At 43.3% G+C, this 15,998-nt stretch overlaps 1 protein-coding gene and 1 pseudogene across 3 annotated transcripts in view; both read right to left on the bottom strand.

The window, feature by feature from the left end:
- LOC102526196 (ubiquitin-associated protein 2-like) overlaps window positions 1-1,171 on the bottom strand; it is a 63,891-nt pseudogene extending 62,720 nt beyond the window's left edge.
- CAMK1D (calcium/calmodulin dependent protein kinase ID) overlaps window positions 1-15,998 on the bottom strand; it is a 341,195-nt gene that overhangs the window by 310,549 nt on the left and 14,648 nt on the right. The window lies entirely within an intron of this gene.

Raw genomic sequence — 15,998 nt, 5'->3', positions numbered from 1 at the left:
ACTTGTACTATTCTGTTGTGAACTTAGGGTGGTGGCAAATTGGCCCAAACTCAGAGCTTTCAGCTGGTCCAAAATCTGGGAACTGGTGATGTCTGCCATTTTTGAAGTTGCAAGCTCTCCAAATCCTGACCCAAGGACGGATGACAGGCTCTGAGGAGAACAGGAGTTGACAGTGGTAGAACTGCCAGTCCCTGGTGCCATCTGACTGTTGTGCTCAGAATTCGTGAAGATAAGGGCTTGGCCAAAACCCTGCTGCTGGGAAGTTTCAACGGAGCTGACTTCTGAGGCTTGACTAGGAGGTTTCTGGAGCAAGGCTACCAGATCAACACTTTGCCCAGGTGTGACATGATTCTCTGCTGGAACAGACGAGGAAGTGAAGACCTTTGTTTCAGAAAGACTTCAGTCCAGTCTTCTGTTGTCCACTGTTCCACAGAATTCTTCCAGACTCCAGTTCCCCTATCTGCACCATTCTGAGCAGCTTCCCAAACTACTGGTTTTGTCCCACACCCATCTATAGATGGAGAATCTGAATAGTCCACAGGATCAGATGTCCCCATGCCTTGGGCTGAGAATCTTCCTGCCCCTCTCCCTCTGCCACGTCCAAATCCTCTACCATGAGCTCGCTTTCCGCGGTCTGAAGGCTTGTCCCCTTGATTGCATTCAATTCCATTCTCTTTGCCCCTAAACTCGCTCCCACGATTGCCACCTCTTCCTTTCCAGTTGTTATTTCCACGCCCATGATTCACTTCTCTCTCACTTTTCTCTCTATTCTCTTTGTTTTCTGAACTCTCTTTTCCAAAATTCTTCTTCTTCCCTCCTACAGTCTCCCATGAAGTTGTCTGAATTCCCTTCCAGTAATATATTGATAGCTTTGTTGATATCTCCATTACAGTCACATAGAGCCACTATGCATTCATCCTGATTTTCTCCTGTCACTTCCATAAGCTGTTTAACCTTAGCTTCAAACTCAATCGTTTTTATCAAACATCACTTGAGTGAGACGCATCTGTTCAGCTGTAGCCTGTACCACTTGTTTCTGTAGCTGTGTTGCCTGTGTCGCTGAAATCTGTTTTTTCCCGAGCACTTCTGGAACAGTCACTGCTCACCGAAGTCATCATATACAGTATATACAAAATAACGTCTGCACAAAATAGAAAATCACTGCTGCTCTCGCTGGACTCGGGACCCGCCGCCGCTCATTACCTGCCAATGTGCCTCTTACAAAGCAGCGGCCGTCATTTAGGTTTGTAAGTTTTCTTCCCACTGATGAGGTGAGTCCCCTGAGTGCAAGATGTCTGTCTTTCTCAAAGGCCTGATGTGTTGTGAGAGCTGCACAAAAATGTCCTGAATGGATGAATGAACAGGTGGATGGAATATTTTATACTTGGCTCCAGTATTTTTTGTTATTTTACACTCGCTCCCCATTTAGACCTACATCATTGTTAAGGACAGTAACTAGCACATAAATTAATACAGATGCCCAGACGGTTCTGAGGAAGGGGACTCATCTTCTGAGTCTTGAATGATTCGATTCCATTCACTCACATTTGTCTGTTCTCTACTGGTTCCTTCATATATCACCAGAAAGCACTGACCGTGACCCTCTGCAGCCTATCGAAGGGCAGAACCCCTCTTCCCAAATTCACCCACGGGCAGTGTGAGGACGTTTTAAAAGGCTTGTCCAACTTCACCAACTGGGGTGTTTTGCTTTTCTTTAAAAAAAAATTTGAAAATCATCATCCTGAAAAGGAATATTTTATTCATGCCAGTTTAAGTAGTGGCAGGAAAATATTCAGTACTCAAAATGGAATGAGAAAAAAAAAACCGTCAGCATGAATTTCCAAAGGCATCTGGAAAACTGGCAAAAGAATTAAAAATGTGAAAGCAACCGGTGATCCCAGCTGGAGTGAAATTGCCTCCCCGTGGAAACCCTGAAGAGAAAGCAGGCTTCTAAGATGGATTGCTTGATGCCTTCTCTTTACATGCGATACCGCCCCTAGGACTGCTTCAGGAATTCCCAAAGACAATCCCCTGGAAAGTTCAGTTACATAGTGGTTCTGATTGAATCTGGGAAAAGCAAACCCACAACTTGTTCCCAGGGCTCCAGTCTTCAAATTCATGTACTGGATTTTGTATTGAGACTGACAGGAATCCCGGCAGAAGTCCGACTGGGAACAGAAGTTAAACCTTCCCCTATACCCAGAGTGGTCAAAAGACTGAGATTCCAACACACCAAGATCCGAGTTTCCTCTCTCTTAGCAGGAGAGGGTGATGGCTCAACATGTCCACTCTGGAAGCAGCCAGAACTGAACTGGAAACCCGTCCCCTGACTCAGGGCCAGACTTAGAGCACATCAGTGACCCCCCCCACTGAATCCCATTGACTTGATTCTTTTTTTTTCTTTTTTAGTTTTAGTATTTTTTTCTTTTTTAGTTTTTTTTCCTTTGTTAGTTTTTGTTTTTGTTTTTTGAGTGGGAGAGGTAATTAGGTTTATTTATTTTATTTATTTTTAGAGGAGGTACTGGGGATTGAACCCAGAACCTCCTGAATGTTAAGCATGTGCTCTACCACTTGAGCTATACCCTCCCCCTCATCGACTTGATTCCTAAGTCAACATTACCTAAGACAGCATTCCACAGCCAAGTACACTGACCTTCTGAATCTACCAGCCAGAAGGACCGCCCCATGGGCACAGCTGGACCCACATTTCAGACCAGGATAAGCAGCTCGGTAGCTGTGTGACCTTGGGCAAGTCCCTGGACCCCTCTGGGCTTCCGTTTCCTCCTGCGTCACTCACACACTGGACGAGATGCTCCTGCCCTCACTTCACATGCATGTCAGGGGACCAAGAGATGGGAAACACAGGGGTCTTCAGAAGCACTGGCCCTGCCCTCTGACCTGGGTTTTGCTCTTGCACACTGGGCCCTGTTCTGTCCCTGGCTCGCTGTGTGATGCTGAACAACATACTTAGCTTTTCTGTGCCAGGTTTTTTTTTTTCCTTTATAAAACATGTGGATAAGCCATATATGTGCAAAGTCCCTTGTAGATCTAGAGTTCTACTCATCAGAGAAGTCTCTTTCACTGGGGAGTAAAACAAAATCACTTTATAGTTCTTCAGCCCCTTGGTGCAAATCATTAACAGGATGACTATAAAAATTCTGCATTGGCTTTGAAAATGGACAGGCCATGGGCGGCAAGTGTTTTATGAAAGGTCCTGTAGAATATAAACATGATGTATTCACTCCTCTAAAGAAGCCAGAGCAATCTACTGGTTACCCCTGTGACTCAAAATGAAATCCCATCCAGGATGACCAAGCACCTCCTGAACTTAAAGTCACCTGCAGGGGGTGCCTCCCATGTCTAGTGTTAAAATCACCTCCAAGAATCCCACTCCTGGGCATATATCCAGAGGGAACTCTAATTTGAAAAGATACATGCACCCCAATGTTCATAGGTGCACTATATACAACAGCCAAGACATGAAAGCAACGTAAATGTCCAACGACAGATGACTGGATAAAGAAGTTGTGGTATATTTCTACAATGGAATACTACTCAGCCATAAAAAAGAATAAAATAATGCCATTTGCAGAAACATGGATGGACCCTGAGATCATCATTCTAAGTGAAGTAGAACAGAAAGAGAAAGAAAAATAACATATGACATCACTCATATATGGAATCTAAAAAAGGGAAAAAGAAGACACTAATGAACTCATTTACAAAACAGAAACAGACTCACAGACATAGTAAACAATATTACGGTTACCAGGAGGAAAGAGGGTGCGAAGGGATAAACTGGGAGTTCAAGATTTGTGAATATTAACTACTACATGTAAGTTAGATAAACAGTAAGTTTTTTCTGTCTAGCACAGGGAACTATATTCAATATCTTGTAGTAACCTATAATGAAAATGAACAAATGTATGTATGACTGAAACATTATGCTGCACACCAGAAATAACTGATGCACTGTACACTGAATATACTTCAATTTAAAAAAAATATATATATATATATACATATGGACCTCAGAAATAAAAATCTACTCAAATCTCAAACAAACAAACAAGAAATCACCTACCAGAAAAGCGGCCTCCTCGCTGGGGCTCTGGGAGACTTACTACCAGTACAGATGCAGAATTCACCCTCTTCCCTTGTCTCAAATCCATATGGGAGGCATTGAAAAAAAGAAGACCACAGGTGACAGTTCAAAGCCATAGATTTTGTGACCACTTTATTCTCAGCCTCTTCCCCAAAAAGGAAAGGGCTCTGGACAGAATAACAGTTGACAAGGACACCAGGTCAAGAAAGACAGTTTCCTTATAAACGAAAATTTCAAACTCACAGCCATTAACACTCACCCGAAATAACTGGATAGGAGCCAACTAGGAAAGGGCACGTTACTAAAACTGGCCCTCCAGCCTCCAAGAGGCTCAGCAGAATTATTCTTGCTGCGAGGAGAGGAGGAAGGAAGGTCTGGTTATTGTGCCAACGCGCTGGGAGGCACAATAACTAGGTCATGTTCCCACTCGGGCCAGGATGAAGCCACTCGGCGGCTTGGCGGCACCGGGCAAAGCCGAGTCTCGCTCTCCTGGTCAGCATCTGTATCCTAAAGAGCCTGTCCCTAGAGCAGCAGGCACAATGTAGCTGGAGGTCTAAGCACACGCTCAAGGCTAACAGGGCAGGAAAGACACATGAAACACACAAGCAACAGCCCACCTTCCACCCAAACCCTCAGCTCACTTCGGGACCACACACTAGGCAACACAACCCTTAACTCGGGAGCTGATGCAATGGGCAATAAAGGGGAATAAAGAGCCCCTTCTCCAGCCAGATGATGGTGCCTCCTCGGCCAGATCCTGCAGAAGGAAACCACACAGACCGGAAGCCCCTTCCGTGAAATGCAGTCGCTGTCTCCCTGGCATGTAACTCTTGCAGATATAATGGAAATGTCCTTTGTAATTGGCATCACAAGTCTCACCTTTATCCAGGCTCACAACGCAGAATTTCCAACAACAGCTTTCAGGAGCCCGGGGAGCGTGGTAACACACTCCATTCAGGCCAGAGCATGTGACTTCCACAGGTGTGAGGTCCTTCTTTTCAGAGCAAACCTTCATGCTGGTACAGCTTCTCTGAAAAATGGAACCTCTGGCCCCAGGCAATCCCAGGGCCGCTAACGGGCCCTCAGAAGCCTTGCAACGGTGCACTTTTCAGTGTATTAATTCAAGAGGTGCATTAGATGAGATGAGTTCTAGCTTTTGCTTTTAACCTCTGCAATTAGGGGATCCGTCCTTCTGCCTCTGAACAGCACACAGCAGAGGCACAAACACGGAGGCTGCCAAAGATGTTTTCTGGGGAAAGAAGGCACATCAGAATATCCCAGGGCTTTCTTCTCTGCTCTTACCCAGTTTTACTGACACCATTTATTTGCAGGCAAAGGATCTAGAAGGTGGAGTCTGGGGGAAGAGCGGAACGTGAGAAAGCCTGTAAGTTTCCAGGCTGACGCAGGTAACAGTCTACAGTCACCAGGAGCGCTTAGAAGTCTCCTCGCAAAGCAGAGGGAAAAACAACCCAGTGCCCCAAAACAGTCTCCCAGAATATCAGTAAAGAAGCCATGGGAGACAGACATCACTGCAGAGCGGACATCACCAGAGAACCACTGCTCCGGGAATTGCCTCCGGCCACACAGAGCACTGGCCCCTGCAAGATGCTAAGTGGCAGGTGCCCAGAGGAAGAGAGAAGCTCTGGGGAGAAACAGAAAAAGAAATATCTGAGGTTTCTTCTCTCCCACAAGAGGTCCTATTGCCTCACTCATGAAAGCATCTTGCTATGGGAGGTGAGGGGAGGCAGGTTTGAAAGAGATGGTTTTAGGGCCCAATTTTTTTTTAAAGAGTATCTTTTTTGGTGGGGAGGTAGTTACGCTTACTTACTTGTTTTTGGAGGAGGTATTGGGGATTGAATCCAGGACCTTGTGTATGCTAAGCACACACTCTACCACTGAGCTGTACCCTCCCCCACCAATTTTTTTTAATAAATAAAATACTTCAGAACTTACATTCCAACAGATACAGCTGGCAATTACTGAGCAATTATTTTGACACTGTAGGATACATGTGTGTAACTTTTAGTAAGAGCTTATAATGTCTATATATAGTTTTTTTCAAGCTCTCAATGAAAGTTAACTAATATATAGTATGTCTACAGTTTGTGTACATCAAAACAACAGAAGAACATTATTATCCTGAGAATGGTAGTAACAGTAAAATAAAGTATGTGAAGGTAAGGTTATCTTCCTGTTGCCTTCTTATTTTATTAAAGTATTAATCCTATTACACGCAAATTGTACATAAAATTTATTTTTCTGATAACTAATAATCTGATTAGTATAGAAAATGTATGAAATACAGCAAGGCAAGAAGGAGAAAATTAAATTTATCTATCATTTCCACACCCGGAGATGACTACTCTCACTGTAATTGATGTAGCTACTTCTGGCTCGCTACCTATGCGTATAATTACAAACGCTGCTCCACAAAACTGGGGATGTTATTTGATAACTTATTTTTCACATTAAATAGTATATCGTTTATCTATGCCCTTAAATGATGTTCTGCACCACGAGTTAAAATTTGCAGTGTGTTGCATTCTATTAATGTGCTGCAGTTTATTTTATAAATTGTGTACTATTAAATAAGTTGTTTCCAACTTCTATGTAGCTTCTTTATTAATTTCTTTCAACGACACTTCATAGTTTGCAGCATCTGAGTCTTCTGCTTCTTTGGTAAATTTATTCCTATTCTATTCTTTCTGATGCTATTATAATCGGAATTTCATTTTCAGATGGCTCATTGCCAGAATACGGACATACAATTGAATTTTGTATATTGACCTTGCATCCTACAACCTTGATGAACTCATATATTAGTTCTCATAGATTTTTAGCAGATTTTTTAGGATTTTCTCTCTACGAGATCATGTCATCTGCAAATAAAGACAGTTTTACTTCTTCCTTTACAATGTGGATGCTTTTTATTTCTTTTTATTGCCTAACTATCCTGGCCAGAACCTCCAGCACAACGTTAAAAAGAAGTGCAAGAGCATTTCAAAATGTAGACTAGATAAACAAGATTATACCATATAGCACAGGGAAATATATACAAGATCTTATGGTAGCTCACAGAGAAAAAAAGGTCACAATGAATATATATATATGTTCATGTGTAACTGAAAAACTGTGCTCTACACTGGAATTTGACACAACATTGTAAAATGATTATAATTCAATAAAAAATGTTTAAAAAAATAAAAAGTTATAAAGCAAAAGCAAAACAAAAAAGAAGTGCAAGAGCAGAGACCCACGTATTGTTCGTGGTCTGAGGGGAAAGCATTCATCTTTCACCAGGAAGTATGAGGTTAGCTCCGAGAATAGAATTCTTAAATGTATTTGTTGTGAGAAGATAAAAAGGTTATTTCGATGCTTTGCCCATTCATAAGAGATCCTAAATATGTCCATTTCCTGATGTGCAATGTCTTCAATATTTATTTCCCTAACAGAATTTCAACATTCTATGATTTTCTACTAGGTAGGAAAGGGACAGTGACATGTTAAAGAAAATCTCAAGAATTTTCTGAAGTTCAAAGAGCCTTGAAATGGACAGATTTAATGAAATCCAACACCTGTGTCTGGTGAAATAAACACCTGCTAATACAAAGTCCAAGCAGTGAGCATTAAGTTAAAGTCAATTTGACGTTTCCCTGGGTTGTCAGCTGCTCAATTCACTGCAGAAAGGAAGACTTTAATCTGAGCATGTTCTGAAATTCTGTGTCAATTTTCCTGCTTGAATGTTTCCTGCGTTCTCATTCTGCTGCTCACCAAAATTAGTTCTGCCACGAAAGGCTTAAAAAAAAAAAGTTGGAAAGATCTATTCTAATTATATTTAAATCTGTAAATCCTAGAACAAAGAGGGATTTGACAGTTACTTAATTTGATTATTTAGTCATACCAAATACTTCAGATTAAAGACTACGCCCTGAAACCTGGATTATCTGGTTTGACCCCTAAACAAACTATATTAGAGCAACAGCTTGGTTAGCCGGGACACATACACAGAGGTACAGGGGAAAACATCTGGACTTGAAAAGACTTAGCCTCAAATTCCAGATCTTTCCATTCTCAGCTGTGCATCCTGGGGCAAATTACTTAACCTCTCTGTGCCAATTGTTAACAAAAATTTTTAAGGTTAAAAACTTCTGCCTGGCAGGGAGGTTATGAGGATTACATGACATATTATTCATAAAGTGCCTGGAACATAGTGGTAGTATTAGTGTTTCTTAACTAAACTGTTCAGGAAACGGAACAGTCTTGTCCATTGTAATTTCTGGTTCTCATACTTTTGTGGCTGAAAGTCCTTCTCAGCAATGGGAGTACTGTTTGTGTCTCTGTATTATGGCAGACACACAATTACATCTTCCACCTCATTGATAAGCATTTCACCTGCAAGATCCTATGTAAGTGACCAAAAGGCGTGTCAGTTTCATCCACATGCAGTTTACAAGCTGGCGAAATCGAACAAGATTCACACCATGAGGATTCTATGTGCATTACTGTTACACTGTCTTGCAGAGAGAGCAGGTGCAGGACACTGGGCTGACTTGACTATACAGTGAGTGACTTGGCACACACTCTAAAACACGGTTTTCATTAATAAATTCCAAATATGAGCTTATGCAACTATTGTTTGCCTGCTGTCCTTCAAAGGGCAGTATAGGAAAGGGGCCAGTGAGCTGCAAGCTCCACTCTTATCTTCCATCCCCAAGTCCCCTGAAAGGCCACGTCTCCACTCTGGGAACTAATCAGCAGTGGCCAACCTCCCCACCACCACCCTCCTTGGTGTGCTCCTGACACAGGCTAATTGGCACATCTGAAATTGTCCAATTAACAAGCTAATGAGGACTGGCCAGCCCTGTGAAGAGGAACTCAGGCTGCTCCTGGATGCCACAACACATGCTTCAGAACACTCAGGCTGTGATTCTAATCAACTCTGAGAGGTCTGCTCTGTCTTCTTTGACAGCTTGAGCGTGAATCTCAAAACTCTGTATTTTCATAGCAGTGAAAATCATAGTCACCTGACAAAAGTTCCTGTCCCGAAAAAGTTAGCAGGTTGGCGAGCAGGAAAAAGGAAGAAGGGGGAGGGAAGAGGTCTGTCCACCAGGCAGCAGTTATTAGGAGAGGAACTGAACCCAGATATCTGACTTATATTCATTCCACAATTATAGCCAGAACACCTCCCGTGGTCCAGGTGCTGAGCCCTGAATTTTCCAGAGGACAACACAAAACAATTAAGCCGGTATAAAATGCCTACTGATCAAAGAAATTTTCACATACGGAGACACAGGGAAGTCATTCTGGCTTAAACATGAGTTAACTGGAATTTGATGCTAACTAAAATAGCCTGTTTGTGGCCTATCAAACATACCTGGTTACATCTGCTTTAACTACTAAAGAAAAGGGCACACTGACCAGAAGTAAATGTCCAAGTTAAAAATAAAGATTAAATGCCTCTCCTTCCTGGGACGCCAATGCTGGTCCTCCTTTGATGATAAGATTCCCGTCCCAGGTGCCAAGGCCATACTGGCCATGCTGGTCTGGTTCTGGGGGTTTTTTGGTTTTTTTTTTTTGAAATCTTGAAGAAATTACTTGTTTTAACATTCTGTGTTCTGACAAGACATAAAACTATGCTGGAAACCATACTTCTCCAGAGTAGCTTCTCAGAGTTACCTGGGAGCAGGCTTCCCGGCTAGTCCTCAGTTTGGCTCAAAGAGAACTCTTTTCTTATCTTATTGCTGATTACTGATTATTTTCAGCGACACCACCAGAAGCAAATAGCCCATGCGCACAAATGCACGTGTGCAGGGCTGTCTCGTAATTAGCAATGTCAGCCACAGAACATCATTTATCAACAACCGAAATTCATCGGGCAACCAGAGAAATAAACCCAACAATCATTTAGTAGGTAGGTGCTGCTCCTACACATGGTCCCCTGAAGTAACAGCCACCCCCTCAGGTACACAGCCAGGCTGGAGGCCACATGGTCACAAGGCACAGAAAACAATACCCAGTTGCTCACAGTGTCAGGCAGCTCCTGAAAGTCAGATCTGGGCTGATTGAGCAAATACTCTGAGGCCCGCGCTGGCTGAAAACTTGGAAACACATGTTAGTTTACCTAATTCTCACAAGAGCCAGAGACAGGGCCCCTGACTACAACACTCCTCGGCCTCCCTGAGATTTGAATAAAGAATCAGAAATAGGACAAGTAGAAGGAAGACTGAAGTCCAATTCTATTCGTTTCATGCATTTCTGTCCCCTAAAGAAGTGTAGCATCCACAATCCTGATGCAACCATGCAATGAGCCCTGTGCACAAACGCTCTGGGAGTTGGCGCTGAATCTCCCACATTTGCTATGTGGCCCTGGGGAGGGCCCCCAGCTGCCCCAGATCTCTGTTTTCTCAACCTGATCAAAGAACAAGACGTTCACAAGGCCCTCTCCAGAGTCAACAATTGGGAAGCTTGAAAATCCAAAATGTCCCTCATCTGCTCCCAGCCATGTGAGGACGGCAGGACACAGCCCTGTGCTGGGGCTGGTCACCAGAGGAACATGGAGACGCGTTTCACAATAGAGAGTTATGCTGGCCTGGTTCTTCTGACCTGCAGTTTAAGAAACGCTCCCTGAGATCTCTCTCTGGTGGGTTCAGATTTTCATCACATGTGGCCAAGTCAAGCTGTGCGCACACCGGGAAGGGGGCGGCATGAATTCTGTGACTCCAGAAGGTGCCTAGCCCACTGCTAGTGCTCCCCGTAGGTACGAACCTGACCTTCCTTTACAATGGTTTTAAAGGCACAGCCAGTCCTTTTCACGGCCTCCTCCTTTTTATTTCTTTAAGTCTCCAGGGAAAAGGAAGGCTTTCAACTAAATCAAAATGGGCAAAATTCATAAAATGCACCAGTGACTTCACACAGGTAGCATATCTTTTGTTTCTGTCGGAACCTCAAGCCATTCATTTTAACCCAAAAGAGATGGAGAGATGACCAACTAGCCAAGTATACCACTACTGAAAATGTGAGCCTTAAATTAGTTGAGAAATGCTCTTAGAAATAAAACTGTTGATCTTGGGGCACCGAAATGAAAATCAATCCACGTTGTAAGGACAACCAGCGCATGAAGAGACGTATCTCTTATCTGCTTCAAAAAAGGACGGATTTTGGGGGCCTCCTATCTGATGTCAAACTGAACAATTATTATCTAAGAGAGGTAACAAGTGTGACCAAAACCGAAGTGTTACAAACCGCTATCACGTATTTGAAGTTCTTTATCCGCTTAATTGGAAGCCAGAACCGCATCACAAGGCAGGATTCAGACCTGAGGCAAGAAGGGGTTCACCTGGCCTGGAACCGGACCTGCCTCCTTCCTCTGCACCCCTTCCCCACCCCACCCACTGCTACAGTCACCCAGGCCAAACACTCGCGGGTTGTCACATCCACCCCTCTTCCAGCGTTATTTGCAGCCAGAGCCCCAAGACCCTGCAGGGACACAGCCCACGATCTGTAACATCAGAGAAGCAACCATAGGAGCAAAGGCCTCCCTTTTTCCAGCTTGAAGGGGCCATGTAAAATACCATGAAAGGGCCCTTCCCATCGCTGCTTGTGGAGAGAAGGGACTGTGACTTTTTCATTTTGTATCCACACGGTCTACAATACAGGAGGGGTGTGTGTGTGTGTGTGTGTGTGTGTGTGTGTACGTACACTGAGCAGCTGCCCTACCCTTTTCCATCTGACACTCCAAATAGTATTTCCAGCTACTCTAACTTATCAGTTACCAGGAAACTTCTCAATCCCTGCCCTTCATAGGCAGGGAATGACATCTCAAAATGACACCCCCTTTTTTAAGTTCTCTTAAAAGATTGTCACTGATCCATCTGCTTGAGGATACATTTTTTTTTAATGATCTCTAACTGGGAGTTAGAGGTACCATATTTGGCCATGAATCAGGGTGGCAAAAACTGGCGCAAAATAAAGTGATCTCACCTCACATTTAATAAGCTTTTCGTGTACACCAGGCATTATGCACACACATAAAAACTTGACATGAGTCATCTCACTGAAACCACACAGCAACCCTACCTAATGCGGGCCATTTTTTTATCCCCATTTTATGAATTGTAAATAGAGACTCAGCCCTGTAGACACCTGGCTGGTGAGGAGATGAACGGGGCTCAGGCCCAGAGAATTCTGTGTCCCGATCCACAGACCATGACCTACTTCTAAGATCCGCACTGACACCAAGAAAGCCAGCAAGCACAACACTCTAGGAACACCTCTAGTTTTGTCAGAGGAGTGCCTGGAATATTTTTTTTTTAAACGCTAAAAAAAGTATACCCATATCCAGGTAGTGTTCATTACCCAAGGTATCACAATACAAGACTTCTCCAAGTATCTAATAAACTTTAGTATTCCCTAAATTTCTTAACCACTCACCCTAAGAAAATGTTAAACAATCAGTAAAAGACCTTTGATATGAGGCTGAAAGGAGTGTAAAGTTTTATAATTATGAGGGATCAGACCAGCTATGTAATTTGCAGAACCCAGCGCAAAATGAAATTGGTGGGGATGGGGAGGTCCTTGTTCAAAAAATACTAAGAATTTCAAGACAGTGGGAAAAACTCATTGAAGGAAGCGTGGGACCCTCTGGGCCTCATGAGACCATGAAGCTCGCCCCCTCCAAGAAGCCGGACCCAGGAGGGATGGGGGTATAGGGCCCCGGAGATCACTCCAGACTTCAGAAGAACGAGGCTATGAAATGGTCTGTGAGCTCAGCTACGTGCCAGGTGCTTTCTCCAGAACTAGCCACATGCAAAACCGGAATCTCAAACTGGAATGCCAAACAGTCTGGCTCCTACTACCACTAGACGTGAACTCCATACAAGAGCCAGTGTTCAGCGCGTCTTATGTTAGGAAGTTGTCTGTGACTGCAGGAAAAGGTCATCTTGCATATAAATCATTAGAGAAACAGATTTCACAGCACCTCCTGAAGAGAAACAATGAGTACCGTGGCCTGTTGTGCTGAGATGGCTTTCTTAACAGAGCGGGTGTTTCAACATTTTTAGTATTCCTATTGGCTATCTCCTGGTGGTTTCCAATTAATGACAATATAAAGAAACCATCTGAGGTACATTATGTATGATGAGGCCTTTACTGCACAATGAATAGTAATTTTTTGTAATTACCAAGCCCTGAGAAAAAGTAAATCTGACCTAATAATTTTTAAATTTTTAAAACTGAAGTATGAAGTATAGTCGGTTTACAATGTTGTATTAATTTCCGGTGTACAGCATAGCGACACAGCTATACATACACATTCTCCTTTTTATATTCTTTTTCATTAGAGGTTATTGTAAGGTATTGAATATAGCTCCCTGTGCTGTACAGAAGGACCTTGCTGTTTATCTGTTTTATATACAGTAGTTAGTATCTGCAAATCCTGAACTCCCAATTTATCCCTCCCCACCCCGCCTTTCCCCCAACCTGTAACCACAAATTTTTTCTATGTCTGAGTCTACTGCTGCTCTGTAAATAAGTTCATTTGTCTCATTTTTTTTAGATTCCCCATATCAATATCATATGATAAAATCTGATCTAATAAATTTTTGTAAAACACAATACATTGCAATAAGAAAAGAAAAATAATTATTTTAGTGTGAGCAGTGTATCATCAATGAAAAAAAAAAACCCTTCGGCGGGAAAAAAAGCCCTGACCTGGGACTCAAGAACGTCTGTCCCTTCGTCGCTCAACTGCCACTGAGAACCAGGCAGCTCACACGAGAGAGGTGGGGATAGAAATCACACTCCTGTACATGTTTTTTAGGCATTTGAGAAAACACACCAGACTTGGCGAGTTCCTGGCTCTCTGCCTGTATCTTCCATGACCTTTTGCTAATGGAACCTATGCTCTAAATGATGCATATTTTTCTAAGTTTCATAAAATACGACATTTTGCTTGCTAGAACCCTGAGGTGAGCACTCTAGATCTTTTCTTTTTCTTTTTGGCCAATTGTCTAATTTAAAATCTCAGGGTTCTCTCGATGTCTTCAAAATGATTTGCTTCATTTTGCCAGGATGGAAATAGCCACGCAATCCCAAAATGTATCCTCGGCCCCATAAAATCATGACTGGGCCCATTTCTCTCTCAACACATAGGTTTCTGGTCAGTGTGAGCCAGGTCACCAATTCCAGGTAGCACCGTTTCACCTGCAGGCTGAGCACAAGACAGCGTCCCGGCTCCAGGCTCCAGAGCGAGGCTCTGATGGGCCTGAAGAGAAGGGTGGCAGGGGGCCATCCTGGAGGCTCAGTGACAAACACTGTAACAAACAAGCACTCAAGTCTCCCCATCAGAGCCCCCAGGACCATGCCAGGACACACCCCAGAGAAGCCTGCATCACCTCAATCAGTACAGCTGTGAGCTGGGCACACCCTTCCAGAAGCTTCTTTAGACAGATCTGGGTTCAAACTGCTGTCCTGTTACTAGTGAGTCACATGCCCCGGGGCCAGTCAGTTCTCCTCAACTGTCAAACGGTATTGAATTCACAGGGTTACTGAGGAATTAAATGACCCACCACATGTCCAGTGAAGGACCCCGGGCCCAGAAGACATTCCAACATTCGTAGCCATTACTATGCTTTTTCAAACCACCTACACACCTTCCCGCGGACACCAGCGTGGAGCCCCTCTCAGAAAATAACGGTACATTCAAAACTCAGGTGTTGTCCGCCATTTGCAGCAACATGGATGCTCCTGGAGAATGTCATTCTAAGTGAAGTAAGCCAGAAAGAGAAAGAAAAATTCCATATGAGATCGCTCATATGTGGAATCTTAAAAAGAACATAAATACAAAACAGAAACAGACTCACAGACATAGACTACAAACTTGTGGTTGTCAAGGGGGTGGGGGGTGGGAAGGGATAGACAGGATTTCAAAATTGTAGAATAGATAAACAAGATTATACTGTATAGCACCGGGAAATACACACAAAATCTTTTGGTAGCTCACAGAGAAAAAAATGTGACAATGAATATATATATATGTTCATGTGTAACTGAAAAACTGTGCTCTACACTGGAATTTGACACAGTATTGTAAAATGACTATAATTCAATTTAAAAATGTTAAAAAAAAATCAGGTGTTGTCCAAAGAGAAATTTCACTTTTTTTTTTTTTTTTCACTGAGAAGGTCTGACCCGAGTACCAAGAGCAAGGACAACTTATACCTGGAAGTCAGTGTGTCTGGGACGTCCAGACAAAGAGTGTGCTGCCTTCTGAGGGAAGGGACATCAGGAAAGACTACTGCACCTGCCTTGAAATTTCTCATCCCACCGTCTATTCTAGAGACAGCATATTTTTGGAAGAAAAATACTATAGTTGATGATTACAGCCAAGGGGTCATCCTTGGGTTCTGGACACATTAGCAGGCAGATGAAGTCACACAACGATTAAAGGCCTGACTGCAAAGGAAAAGATGAAAAAAGCCGACTCCATATTGCATCCACGAGTATCTCAAGACTGCAACAAGCCCTGTTTGAGGGGGGACATTCCAAGAAGGAAAGTAACAGGAAACAGAGGTATTTAACAGAACTCCACAGGACACAGCCGGCAGGGGCTACCCAACCCACAGAAGCGTGTGATCATCCAAACATCACCTCCATTTAGCTTTGGGCCATCCTACTGAGGGAGACTCTTTTCTGGAGCCTGACAGCTAGTTTTCTTTCTCTGAGCACAGCCAGATGGCGGCCAAGAGAAAGAGCCTACCAAAGGAAGGAAGCAGGCAAAGCCCCACAGATTAAAAATGCACCGCAGCTAATCCACCGGCTGAGTAATCCACACGTGGAAAAGTGGTGAAATCCAGAGGGAGAAAATATGGGCGGAACATTCAGAAAAGATTACAAG

The sequence above is a fragment of the Vicugna pacos genome, chromosome 35, assembly GCF_048564905.1.
Source record: "Vicugna pacos chromosome 35, VicPac4, whole genome shotgun sequence".
NCBI classification, from domain to species: Eukaryota; Metazoa; Chordata; class Mammalia; order Artiodactyla; family Camelidae; genus Vicugna; species Vicugna pacos.
Note: the sequence above shows the minus strand (reverse complement) of the source record. Positions and strands in the feature narration are given on the sequence as shown.